General features: G+C 52.4%; 1 long non-coding RNA gene across 1 annotated transcript; it reads left to right on the top strand.

The window, feature by feature from the left end:
• The first annotated feature begins 872 nt into the window (after positions 1-872).
• LOC125083584 (uncharacterized) lies at positions 873-12769 on the top strand. The gene is made up of 3 exons (XR_007122312.1): positions 873-1258; positions 7003-7010; positions 12759-12769. It is a non-coding gene; the product is annotated as an uncharacterized LOC125083584 (long non-coding RNA).
• Positions 12770-13603: the final 834 nt, after the last annotated feature.

Genomic DNA, 13603 nt, shown 5'->3' on the forward strand with positions numbered 1-13603 from the left:
GGTACAGGCATGACATCATCACATAGGCAGCTTTCCATGATGTCAGCAAAACACTCTATACCCAAAACATTCTGAGAACTGATGCTACTTTCTAGACACCAACATGAATGTTGAGAAACTTGGGCTCTCAAGTAGCAATTGGCTGCAAACCTGGGAGAAATGTGGTTTCATTTTCAAGTCCTTACCTACTTCCTTAGCTTTGTAAATTTTGAATAATCATTAATTTTTTATGTCACTCTAGCTGAAGTTAGTAAAGATTAATTGAAATAAATCATCTGAAGATGTTTTCAAAATGCACATGGCCAAAGAAGCACAAAAGAAATTTGAGGGTTTTTTGTACTAGGGTGATGCAAGGCAAGAACATATTACGTGGGGGGACTGGAGCTGCAGACAGAGGACAAAAGTTCCTAGGATTAACCAAAATTCCAAGGACAACTCCAGATTTTTAAAAGCTATGAAACTGATGGAGCCCAACTGGAGATCTCAAGGGGAACAGGTATTCTCTGAGCTCCATGCAGGATGAAAGGCAAATTGACAAAGATCTATCTCTAGCACGGTGAGTGGTTAGGAGTGTAGGCCTGGGAGGGTGGAGGGGTGACAGAGCTACAGGGCTAGCAGTGGAGAGGGGATGTGGTCCGGCTATTTGTGTCCCTTAACTGCCCTCAAGGGCCCTTTGTGACCAGACCACAGCTCTGTGATGTGGGCGTGGGGCTTGTGTCTGCACGTACACACCCAGGGCTCAGTTGCCTGAGGGGAGTGGTGTGATCAGTCACTAACTCTCAGGGCTCAGTTACCTGAGGGCAGCAGTGCAATCGGACACAAATGCTTTTCAGAGGAAAGAGATAGAGCATTATCTCTTCCCTCAGAAATTATTGATGGTTGGCTGAGTTCCAGTCCCACTCTCTGGGCAGATAATGCCATCCTTGCCTTCATATGTGGACTGGGGCTCTTCATCTTCTTACTTTCATATTTCCAGCCTGATCCGTCCTCCCCACCACGCAAGAAATACAGGAAGAGCAGGAAGGTAAGGAACCCTTGTCCCAGACCCAGCAGAGTATGATTCTATCATCTTTTCTATTATTCTTTCTACTTTTCCAAGTCACTGGAGAGACTCCTGAAATGGGAAAGAATAGAATGGGTATTCTCAGGAGAGAGTAGACCACCATCCATCCAGGACAAGCCAGACCAGGCAAGGGTTAGAGGGACATGAGGATTTCTCCCCGAAGATCTCAGGCCAGAGTCCAGGTGTGGTGGAGGGGTCCAGGACAGCGTCCCAAACACAGTGACCTGTGGCCGAGGACTGGAGGTTAAGAGCTGTGTCTCTAGTGGAGGTCAGGCCCCTGAGCACTCAGTCACGTGCTGCTGGGGCAGGGTTCCCAGCCTCGCCTGTTCTCTTATCTCAGTACCAGGTGGGGCCACAGAGAAGGAGCAACAGAAGCAAGAAAAACCAGACTCTGAAAGGTAAGTGTCTGCCACTCACCCCTGCATGCCCCAGTTACACTGTGCCCCCAGCTCTGATGGTCCAGCCCCACTGTCTCCATGACACCAAGGCCTGAGCCCACCCCTCAGGAAACAGAGCCCTGGGTGGGGGGTGGGGGATCCGAGGTGGGAGAGCAGAACGCAGATGCTTCCCAGATTCTGGGCTGGAAACCGGTATTGCTCAGCAGGGGCCCTAGGGCCTGGACTGGGGGCGGGACCTCCCACTCCCACTGTGGACAAGCTGTTCAATTCTGCTCAGATTCCTCCGTGAGGCTACTCAGTCCTTTCTCCCCCAGCAAAGTCATGAACGAGGAAGCACTTTGGAAAAGACAAAGTGATCCCCATCATGAATCCTGTAATCACTGTGCAGGCACGAGGCCTTGGACAGTGCTGTTTGGGGCTCCCGAGTCCAGTCCCCCTAAAGGGACATTGTACCCAGCCTCCCATAAGATCCCTGGATCCCACCTTCTGCTGTGACCCAGTCTCCTGTTTCCAGGTTTCAGAGAATTTCTGCATGATCTGGAAGAGGTTCAGGACCTGTTCTTTCTTCTGCAAAGGTAAAGAATCTGGCCCCTTCTCCCCTGGGTGGGCCTCCCTGAGTTTATGGTGTGACCACTGGGCTTCAGGGAACAGCCTCTGGAGCTGTTTGGGGGGGGGGGGGGGGGAGTAGCTGTGGGGACAGACTGTGACCAAAGCCCCAGGATGAGAGACAGCAGGAGCATTGTGATGTGGGTATGGGTTGTGGAGGGCCGTGGGAACCGCTCCTGGCCCCAATTGCTACAGCAGCAGCTCATGCCTCCTGTCTCCCACAGCCACCTGGCGAGGATCTCTGACCAGGGGGCCTTTCACCAGTTCTTACGTCAAGCAGCCCCTGGGCAGGTGGGCCAAAGGGTGCCAGCTGGAGCCTGTCAGCCATGCAGGGAGCCTGTGGAAGATGCTGCTCCTGCCGTGGCCCCATCACCTGTCCAAACTCCGCTGATGGGGTCCCCTTGGCCTCTGGCCTCCACCCTGCCAGCAGGACCAATGACCTCAATTTCTGTTGGTTCACACTCCTCCCTGAGTACTTCCTGGCTAGCAGAGCCTTTCCTCCCCCCGGATGGCTTTTCACACCAGCCACTTGCTCTTCCCCCTTCCCTGCCATGTCTCCCTCCTTCAGAGGCCTCCCCTGGGCCTCTGACAGCCTCCTTGGCCCCAGAGCGGCCGGACTCTCCTTTGAGTCTCTCTCAGTGTGACGCAAGGGCACCCCCACCATGCCCCATCCCACAGAGCTCAACTCCACACATGCCTTGGTCAGCTGACAGGTCAGCTTCTCCTGTCCCAGCCATCTCAGGCCTGGGTCACTCATGCAGCCCCATTTCGGCCGTGTCCTGGTGGCAGGCGGCTGCCAATGCCTGGAACCTGTCCACCTCAACATGCTTGGAGTCCCATCAAGCGCCTCTGTTCCATGGCCCACCAGAAGCCTTGTTCTGGGGAGATCCCACACACAGGAAGAGACTAGGATCCCCTCTTCCATCAACCCTGATGTCCAGAAGCTTCTGGAGATACTCATTGACAAGACAAAAGAACTGAAGTTTTGGAGGGAGAAGGAAAAGGTCAAAATACCAGCTGACCTCTTTCGGGAGAATGTTCAAGTCCCCAGGTGAAGGGCAGGACACCATGGGCTGCCCATCCTTCTGGAGCATGAGGGGCAAAGCAAAATAGCTGCTTGGGCCTGAGAAGCCCCCACATCCCAAGATTCCAGACACAATTTGGAGCAGAAATGCAGCCAGCTCTTTTGGGGTCTCTCCTTTCTGCACAGCGAGTCCCTAATGACCACTGTCAGAGTGACCGATCCCCCACTGGAGTTCCTGTCTGTCATATTCAATGAGCTCTCTCATGTCTTGCCACTCCAGATTCAGGGCAACGTGGCTCCATGCCTCTCCATGACCCACGACTTACATGACCCTTCAGCCTGGCCCAGCCCTTGACGCTGAGATTGTCCCAGTCCCTGCCCCTGCCCCTGCCCCTGCCTCTGGCTCAGCCCTAGCCCTTGCCTCTGGCTCAGCCCCAGCCCCTACCTCTGGCTCAGGCCCTGCCCCTCCCTCTGACTCAGCCCAAGCACCTCCCTCTGACTCAAACCCAGCCCTTCCCTCTGACTCAGCCTCAGCCCCTCCCTCTAGATCAGCCCCAGCTCCCACCTCTAACTCAGTCCCAGACCCAGGCACACCTTGCACCCTCTATCACAGTGGGACCCCCTTCTCTGCCAACCAAGATGTGAAGCTGCAAGGTGTCTTGCCCTGTAGTCCAGAAGACACTGTCTTACATGTCAACTGCTGTTCAAAACCTGGAATGTCACTTTCTGGAGAAGCAACTAGAAAGTGGCAAGGTATCAGATATGGTGAAAAGATCTCAGGAAGTCTTTAGCCAAGGTCCTCCCAACCTTCCACAGGGTGGCCAGGCCCCCGGGGGCCATGGGTCAGTCTCTGTCCTTCCTGGAGAGTTGATTGACTCTGAGCTCTGGGAGCAACCAGATTGGCAACTTTAGGAGAGGCTCATGAAACAAGGAATGGTCCTGCCCTGCAGGGTCTAGCTATCCCTGAGGATACAGCCTCACAAAGAGTTCCAAAAGGTGCCCCAGGCACACTCGGTCTAGGAAATTGGGGTCGGGTCAGGGGCCTTGCAGGTTTCTCCTAATCTGGAGGGTTTGGGCAACTGTGACCAGCAGAGTTTCCTTTGGGAGGGCAGGCCCAGTTCTGTGGTGTGGCTCCAGAGGGCCCATCCTGGAAGGCATGTGGGCCAGGGTTTTGGGGACAGAAGCCTGCAGAAACAAATTTGGGTTAGGGTTAGGGGCTAGGTGTTGGCAAGCCCAATCTGCAGACCCTGAGGGCAGCTCCTCGGGATTTGAAATTTGAGCCGCTGGGAGGTGGTAGCGCAGGCTTTTCTGTCTGGATTGTGTGTCTAGGATGGCCACGGAATGTAGGGGTGGCCTCGGGGGCCATGGGAGATCCTTCCTCTCTGGGGATTCTGCCCAGCTCCCAAGAGTTTGGTGTCTTTCTGGGGGAAGGGAAGAGTGCTGTTCTCCGTATCAGGGGTACTGCCAAAACAGGGATTCCAGAGATGGGTTCTGGGTCTGCGTGCCTGGAAAATGCAACCGAGGGTTAGGATTTGGGTCTAGGGGCATGGCAGGCCCGGTATGTGGGCTCCTGGTCCAGCTCCCAAGGGGGCTGCATTTGAAAGCAGGCTCAGGCTGAGGGTCACAATGCCTGTTTATGTGCAGGGCGGCCCTCATGAGTGGGTGATATCTCATGGGCCATGCAGCTGGCACACAATCTGAGGGTTGGACACCCATCCCCAAGGCCAGGTTTCCTGACATGGGGAAGGAGGAGTACTCTTTTGTGCTTCAGGTTCCCCCATAGGCAGGGCTTTGAGCAAAGGTCTGGGGACAGATGCCTGAATACCCAGGTTGGGCAGATGTGATGGCCTCGGGCCATGGCCTGTCCCACCTGCAGGATATGGGTCCCGCTATCTGGGTGGATGAAAGGAGGTCGGGGCTCAGGCTGTGTCAGACAGAGCATTACTGCACAGGGTGGCCAATGATATTGGGGTGCTGTCGAGGGCCGTGCAGGTGGATCCTCATGTGGAGTTTCTGGGCAGACCCATAGGGCACTTCTTTCTGGTGGGCAGGCAGAAGGCTGCGTTGTGGCTCCAGAATTCCTAATCTGGAGGGCTTGGGGGCCAGGAGTGTGAGGACTGAAGTCTGACAACACAAGCTACGGTTCAGTTCAGTGCCGAGCGCGTGGCAGTTCCAATGTGCAGCAACTGATTCTAGATCTCCAGCAGGTGAGTAAGGGCAAGCGTCAGATGTCCACTCACGCTGGAGGTTGTGTCCTTGATGCCCGACTCATGGAGGGGAAGCCTCATGAGGCTATGGAGGTTTTCCCACCCTGGGGCTTGTGAGCTGCTCCAAACAGCAAGGTGTCTTTCTGCGGGACGGGGGGGGGGGTCGGGTAAAATGGCTCTAGGGTCCCCCATATGGAAAGATTGGATAGCAGAGCTCTCCGCTTGGCTGCCTGGAAATCCAACCTCACATTACCATTGCAGCCAAGGAACATGACAGTTTCGATCTGCTGGCTCTGGGGCGAATTGCCTAGGGTGCTTAGTTGACAGGGGGTCTCAGGCTGACGGGTCACAATGTTGGTTTGTGTCCAGGAAGAACTTAGAATGTGATGGTGGCTCAGGAGCCATGCAGGATTCTCCTACCCTGAGGGTTGAACCCCGCTCTCAAAAGCACGATTGGGATGGCCTCGGTGGCCTTGGAATTTTCTCATAATTGGTAGGGTTGTGGCCAATGGAATGGGCACAGTTTCCTCGGAGAGGGCAGGCACAGTCCTGCAGTGTGGCTCCAGGGGCCCCAGCCTGGAGGGTGCGTGGGGCAGGGCTGTGGTGACAGAAGTCTGCAAACACAAACTTGCCTTAACTTAGGGATGAGGGTATGGCAGTCTCCATCTACAGACCATGAGGGGAGCTACTCAGGATATGAAATAAGGGCAAATGTGAGGCGGTAGATAAGGTTTTGTCTCTGGATTTTGTGTCAAGGATTGCCATGGAATTTAGGGGCGGCCTCAAGGGCAATGGATTATTCTTCCTCTCTGGGTACTTTACCTGGCTCCCATGATTCTGGGTTCATTCTGTGGCAAGGGAGGAGTCCTTTTTCCTTTCTCAGGTGTCCCTCAAAAAGTGGGACTCCAGAGCAGAGCCCTGGGTACGGGCGACTGGAAAACTCGAACTTTGGTTAAAATTGAGGCAAAGGAGCATGGCAAGCCCCATATGTGTCCTATTGGTCCAGCCACTGAGAGGTCTTATTTGAAAACGAGGATCACGCTGAAGATCCCAATGCAAATTTGTGCCGAAGTTGGGCCTCAAGCATAGGCATGGCCTCATCGGCCAAGCAGGTTTCTCCTACTCTGTAGGTTTGACACCATCCCAACAGCAAGTTTTCTTACCATGGTGAAGGAGGAGTGCTGAGTTATGCATCAGGTTCCCACTGGTGCAGGGATTGGAGATAAGGTCTAGGTTCAGATGCCTGAAAACCCAGACTGGGAAGATATGACAGCCTTAGGCCATGGTGGATCTGATGTGCAGGATATTCAGCCAGCTGTCTGGGTGTGTGATGGGAGGTCTGGGCTCAGGCTGTGTCAGACAGAGCATTAGTGCCCAGGGCAGCCTATGCAATTGGATTTTGGTTGAGGACCATGCAGGTTGATCCTCATTTGGGGTTTCTGGGCAGCCCCATTAGGGCACTTTTTTCTTCTGGTGGCAGGCAGAGTGTTGCATTGGGGCTCCAGTATTCCCAACCTAGAGGGCTTGTGGGCCAAGAGTGTGAGGACGGAAGTCTGAAAACACAAGCTAGGGTTAGGTTTCAGGCCGAGAACACGGCAGGCCCACTCTGCAGAGGCTGAATTGAGATCTCCTGATCTGTAGTAAGGGCGAGTATCAGACATCGGTTCAGCTGGAATTTGGGTTTCTGATGGTCCCTTAATGAAGGGGGGGGGGTCTCATGAGGCCCTGGAGGATTGTCTACCCAGGGGTTTTTGTGCTGCTCCACACTGCATGGTTTCCTTCGGCGGGACAGGCGAGTCCTGTTGGACGGCCCAAGGATGTCCCATAGAGAAAGATTCGAGAGCAGTGCTCTTAGGATGGATGCCTGGAAACCCTACCTCACATTCCCATTGGCTCCTAGGGACAAGGCAGGTTCGATCTGCTGGCTCTGGTGTGAGCTACCCAGGAGGATGAGTTGAAATGGACTCTCCTGAGGATGGGTCATAATGTGGGTTTGTGTCCATGGAGACCTTAGAATGTGGCTGTGGCTCAAGGTCCCTGCAGGTTTGTCCTACCTGGAGGGTTTGACACAGCCCCAAAAAGCAAGCTTCCCATGTGGAGACGATAGGTGTTCTATTTTGTGCCTCAGGACACCCTGATATGCTGATATTCCAAACCAGGTCTGTGAGGAGAGATGCCTGGAAACCAAAGCTAGGGTTCAGTTTGGGGCCTAGGGGCATATCCGGTTCAATCTTCTGTCTCTAGGGACATCTGACTGTGTGTCTGAGTGGAGGTTTTTGCTCAGGTTGTGTCAGAATGCACCTTTTTGTCCAGGGTGAACTACACTATTGGGATGGCCTTGGGGGCCTTGTAGGTTTCTCCTAATCTGTAGGGTTGTGGCCAATGTAATGGGCACAGTTTCCTTTGAGGGTGCAGGCACAGTCCTGCGATGTGGCTCCAGAGGCTCCAGCCTGGAGGGTGTGTGGGCCAGGGCTGTGGGGACAGAAGTCTGAAAACAGAAACTTGGCTTAGGTTTGGGGCTGAAGGTATGGCAGGCCAGATCTATAGACCGTGAGGGGAGCTCCTGTGGATATGAAATAAGGGCGAGTGTGAGGCGGTATCTTAGGCTTTTGTCTCTGGATTTTGTGTCAAGGATGGCCGTGGATTGTAGGGTTGGCCTCATGCGCTAAGGATGGTTCTCCCTCTATGGTGATTTTGCCTGGGTCCCAAGAGTCTGGGGTCATTCAGTGGGAAGGGATGAGTCCTGTTTTCTGTCTCATGGGTTCCTCCAAAAGAGGAATGCCAGAGAAGAGCGCCAGGTATGAGCGACTGGATAACCCCACGTTTGGTTAGGATTGGGGCCTAGGGGCATGGCAAGCCCGATATGTGGGCTTTTTGGTCCAGCTACTGAGAGGTCTCATTTGAAAATGGGTCTCAGGCTGAGGGTCACAATGCATGTTTGTGCCCAAGGCAGCCCTCAAGCATGGGGGTGGCCTCATTGGCCATTCAGGTTTCTCCTCTGAGTGTTTGACTTTGACCCCCATCCCAACAGCAAGATTTCTTGCCATGGGGAAGGTGTTCTGTTTTATGCAACAGGTTCCCCCATATGCAGGGATTTGAGAAAAGGTCTAGGGACAGATGCCTGGTAACCCAAGTTGGGAAGAGATGACAGCAGAGGGCCATGGTGGGTCTGATCTGCTGCATTTGCAGCCAGCTGTCTGGTTGTCTGACGGGAGGTCTGGGCTCAGACTTGCCATACAGAGCATTATTGCACAGGGTGGCCTAGGAAATTGGGGTGCATTCAACAGCTGTGCATGTTGATCCTCATTTGGGGTATCTGGGCAGCCCCATAGGGCACTGTTTTCTTCTGGTGCGCAGGCAGAGTGCTGGGTTGTGGCCCCAGAATTCCCAGTGTGAAGGGCTTGTGGGCCAGGAGTGTGAGGACGGAAGTCTTAAAACACAAGCTAGGGTTAGGTTTCAGGCGGAGGGCAAAACAGGCCCACTCTACAGAGTCTGAATCGAGATCTCCAGCATCTGAAGTAAGAGCGAGTATCAGAGGTTGGTTCAGGCTGGAGTTTGCGACCCTTATGGCTCCTGAATGGAAGGGTGGCCTCATGAGGCCATGGAGGTTTTCCCACTCTGGACGTTGTGAGCTGCTCCAAACAGCAATGTTTCCTTCCACCAGACAGTCGAGTCCTGTTGGGTGGCTCAAGGCTGCCCCATTTGGAATGATTCAAGAGCACGGCTCTAAGGGTGGATGCCTGAAAACCCCACCTCGCATTCCCATTGGCTCCTAGGGACAAGTCTCATTAGATCTGCTGGCTCTGGGGCGAGCTACCCAGTGGGCTGAGTTGAAATGGACTCTCATGCTGATGGGTCATAATGCGGGTTTGTGTCCATGGAGACCCTGGAATGTGGAGGTAGCTCAGGGGCTCTGCAAGTTTCTCCTACCTAGAGGGTTTTCCACAGCTCCTGATAGCAAGCTTCCCATGTTGAGATGAGAGGTGTTCTGTTAGGTGCCTCAGGAAACCCCCATATACTGGTATTTGAGATCAGGCCTCTGAGGAGAGATGCGTGGAAACCTAAGCTAGTGTTCAGATTAGGGCCTAGGAGCATGTCTGGTTCAATATCCTGTCTCTGTGGACATCTGTCTGCGTGTCTGAGTGGAGGTAGTTGCTCAGGTTGTGTCAGAAATGCCTTTTTGTCCATGGTGGACTCTTGGGTCCATGATCAAAGGAAAGAGACTCTTACAAAGCGAAGGTCAAGTAAAGCTTTATTTCACGCCAAGCATCATGAATCAAACTGACTGGTCAGGGCCGTCTCTTACAGAGGCGAGTCTTCCCCGCCTCACTGACTAACTTTTATAGAACAAAGGCCATATGCCTGGCTACACACAGGTGGCCAATGAGATTACAATTTACCCTAGTAGATATTTAACTAGCCTATCACCTTGGTCAGAATTGGCACCCAAAAGGCGGAGCCCACTCTACCTGGTTGCTAGGGAGACAGTATGTGCGTTCCACTGATTGGATGTCTCCACCTGGCCTGACCTGTCCTTGTATCTGGGCTTTGCAAGTAAGTTCCTCTGGGAGGGGCAGGGTCAATCTAAGTTTACTGCATAGAGTCCATCTAAGTTTACTGCATAAACAACAAAATGGCTCCCTCTGGCTAAATAAGCCCTTACATTCCCCCCTTTTCTTTGGAGACTAGTCAAATCTTTGACTTTTCAGCCAGTTCTATGTTCTCCTGTTGTAAGGGGTTATATTGAGCATGTAAGACTAACATTTTTATCGCTCTAATTTTCTTCTGTACAAATGACAGGGCGTTTATAATGCAGGGACCAAATGTAACGTTAGTGCCCAGTTGGCTGATGAGCTAACCATTCGCCGCTTTGCATAACCTTTTCCATTTTTCCTAATTCCGTCATTCTAATTTCCCACCTATACTTTACACAAACAGGTAACAATAGGAGCAACAATAAACTCATAGTGTTTTGAGTCTTAGCTTTAGTCCATGGTCAGCGGCGTCCATCGGCTGCAGTTTCCATCTCTGGGGGGCATCCTCATCCTCAGTTCTTTTGACATGACCTGCATAAATCCAGGCCCTGATGCCTTCTACTTTTATTGCTGTGGGGGTGGTCAGGACGACAGTAAATGGTCCCTTCCAGTGAGGCTCCAAGTTTTCCACTTGGTGGTGGTGTATCCAAACCAAGTCCCTGGGTTGGTAAAGATGTGTCTCACCTCCGTCTCTGTCCCAATGTGGGCAGTCTGGATCCCTGCGTGGGCTTTTTTTAGGACAGACTCTAATGCCTGCAGTGACTGGAGTACAGATTGATCAGTCATTTCTGTTAGAACAACCTCTTGTAGCTGAGGACGGGGGGGGGGGGTGTCTTCCAAACATTATTTCAAATGGGGTCTCTTTGTTTAAGTAGGGTGTACACTGCGCCATGAGGAGGGCAAAGGGAAGGAGATCACCCATCCACTGACAGTCTCCAGCATTAGCTTTGTCAAGGTCTCTTTAAGAGTCCGGTTCTTTCTCTCTACTTGCCTGGAACTCTGAGGCCAGTAGGCACGATGTAGTTTCCAATTAGTGCCCACAGCCTTGGCCAATGCCTGTGAGACTGAACTCACAAATGCAGGGCCATTGTCTGACCCAATCGCAAGAGGCAGCCCAAACCTAGGAATTATTTCTTAAATTCCTGGTTCCTCACCTCTTTCTCTTTTCCTTCTTCCCATTCTAGTTCCTCCCGTATTAACTGACTGGCATTGAGCACATCCATCAACTACATCCTGAACCATACACCCTAATTTAGAAACCTGGAACTGCTTGCCTATAAGCTCATTGAGATTGTGTGTCCCCAAATGAGTACCATGATGTATCTGCTTTACTAACTTCTTACCTAGTCTTTGAGGAAGAATTAACCTTCCTGTTTTAGTCTTAGCCCAGTCCCCTTCATAGTCCAATTTAACCCATTTTTGTAAATACTTTAAATCTTCCTCTGAATAGTCTGGTTTTTTGGTAGGGCTGGAATCTGGAGTGTAACCAGCTCTTGCACTGTTTATCAGGCTGCTTGCTTTGTGGCTTGATCTGTTAATTGGTTTCCTTTTGAAATCAGATCAGTCCCCTTTTGGTGCCCTGGGCAATGCATAACAGCCACCTCTTTTGGGTCCCAAATAGCCTGGAGGAGAGCCAATATTTCTCCTCTGTTTTTAATTCCTTTTCCTTATGCTGTTAATAGGCCTCTTTCTTTATAAATAGCCCCATGTATATGGAGAGTAGCAGGGGCTTACCTGCTGTCCATATAGATGTTGGCGGTTTTACCTTTGGCTATCTGCAGTGCCTTGGTGAGTGCAATCAGCTCCACAACTTGCGCCCGAGGTTCTGGGCCTTGGGATGGGCTCGGGGGCCTTGTAGGTTTCTCTTAATCTGTGGGTTGTGGCCCATGGAATGGGCACAGTTTCCTTTGAGAGGGCAGTCACAATCTTGAGGTGTGGCTCCAGGGGCCCCAGCCTCGAGGGTGTGTGGGCCAGGGCTGTAGGGACAGAAGTCCGAAAACACAAACTCTGCTTTGTTTGGGGCCGAGGGTATGGCAGGCCCAATCTATAGATCGTGAGGGGAGCTCCTGGGGATATGAAATAAGGGCAAGTGTGAGGCGGTAGCTCAGGCTTTTGTCTCTGGCTTTTGTGTCTCGGTTGGACCTGGAATGTAGGGATGGCCTGTTGGGGCCATGGAAGATCCTCCTTCTCTGGGGATTTTGCCAGGGTCCCAATAGTTTGGTGTCATTCTCAGGGAGGGGAGGAGTCCAGTTTTCTGTCTGAGGGATCCCCAAAAAGAGGGATTTCAGAGCAGGGCTCTGGGTACGGGTGCCTGGAAAACCACACTGATATGAGGGCTTTTGGTCCAACTTCCAAGAGGCTTTATTTGAAAACGGGGCTCAGGCTGCAGGTCACTATGCGTGTTGGTACTCAAGGTCGCCCTCAAGACTGGGCGTGGCCTCATGGGACTTGCAGGTTTCTCTTACACTGAGGGTTTGACATCCATCCCAACAGCAAGGTTTCCTGCCACGGGGAAGGAGGAGTTCTGTTTTGTGCATCCAATTACCACATATGCACGGACTTGAGATAAGGTCTGGGGACATATGTCTGAAAATTCAGGTTGGGTAGAGATCACGGCCTAGGGCCATGGCAAGTAGGATCTAATGGATATGAGGCCAGCTCTCTGGGTGCATGACGGGAAGTCTGGGCTCAGGCTGAGTCAGACAGAGCATTAGGGCACAGGGCTGTCTATGAAACTGGAGTGTCATTGAGGATGGTGCAGGTTGATCCTCATTTGGGGTTTTTGAGCAGCCCCATGGGGCACTATTTCCTTCTTGTGGGCAGGAAGAGTGCTGTGTTGTGGCTCCAGAATTCGGAATCTGGAGGGCATGTGGGACAGGAGTGTGAGGACTGGGGTCGGAAAACACAAGCTAGGGTTAGGGTTAGGGCCTAGGGCATGGCATGACTGATTTGCAGAGGCTGAGGCGAGATCACAGGCATCTGAAATAAAACAAGTATCAGACGGCCACACACGCTTGAGTTGTGTCCATGAGGGCTACCTGATGTAGTGGTGGCCTCATGAATACATGGAGGTTTTCCCAATCTGGGGGTTGGGAGCAGCTCCAAACAGCAAGGTTTCCTTCTTCGGGACTGGGGGAGTGCTGTTTGATGGCTCAAGGATCTCCTGTATGGAAAGATTTGAGAGCAGGTTCTACATATGTATCCCTGAAAACCCCACCTAGGGTTTCCATTGCAGCAGAGGGACATGGCAGGTCCTATCTGCTGTCTCTGGATCAAGCTACGCAGGGGGCTGAGTTGTAAAGGAGTCTCATGCTGAGGGTTACAATACGGGTTTATGTCCTGGATGACCTTCGGATGTGGTGGTGGCCTCAGGGCCCATGCAAGATTCTATTACCCTGAGGGTTTGACACAGCTCCAAATAGCAAGGTTTCTTTTGGGGCCAGGAGGTGTTGGGTTCTGTGGCTCAGGGATCCCCAGATATTGGTATTCGTGTCAAGACCTCTGGGGACAGATACCTGAAAACCTAAAACTAGTCTACAGATGAGAGCCTAGGAGCATGTCAGGTTCTACCTTCTCTCTCTGGGTCCATCTACTTGGGTGTCTGATGGGAGGTAGTTGTTCATGGTGTTTCAGACTGCACATTTTTGTCCACGGCGTCCTAGGAAATTGGGGTGGCCTCAGGGTCCTTGCAGGTTTCTCCTATTCTTGAGGTTTCTTGAAACTTTAAAGGGCCCGCTTCCTTCTGGAGGGCAGGCACAGTCCTGTGGTGT

This window comes from Lutra lutra, chromosome 13, assembly GCF_902655055.1.
Source record: "Lutra lutra chromosome 13, mLutLut1.2, whole genome shotgun sequence".
Classification (NCBI taxonomy): domain Eukaryota; kingdom Metazoa; phylum Chordata; class Mammalia; order Carnivora; family Mustelidae; genus Lutra; species Lutra lutra.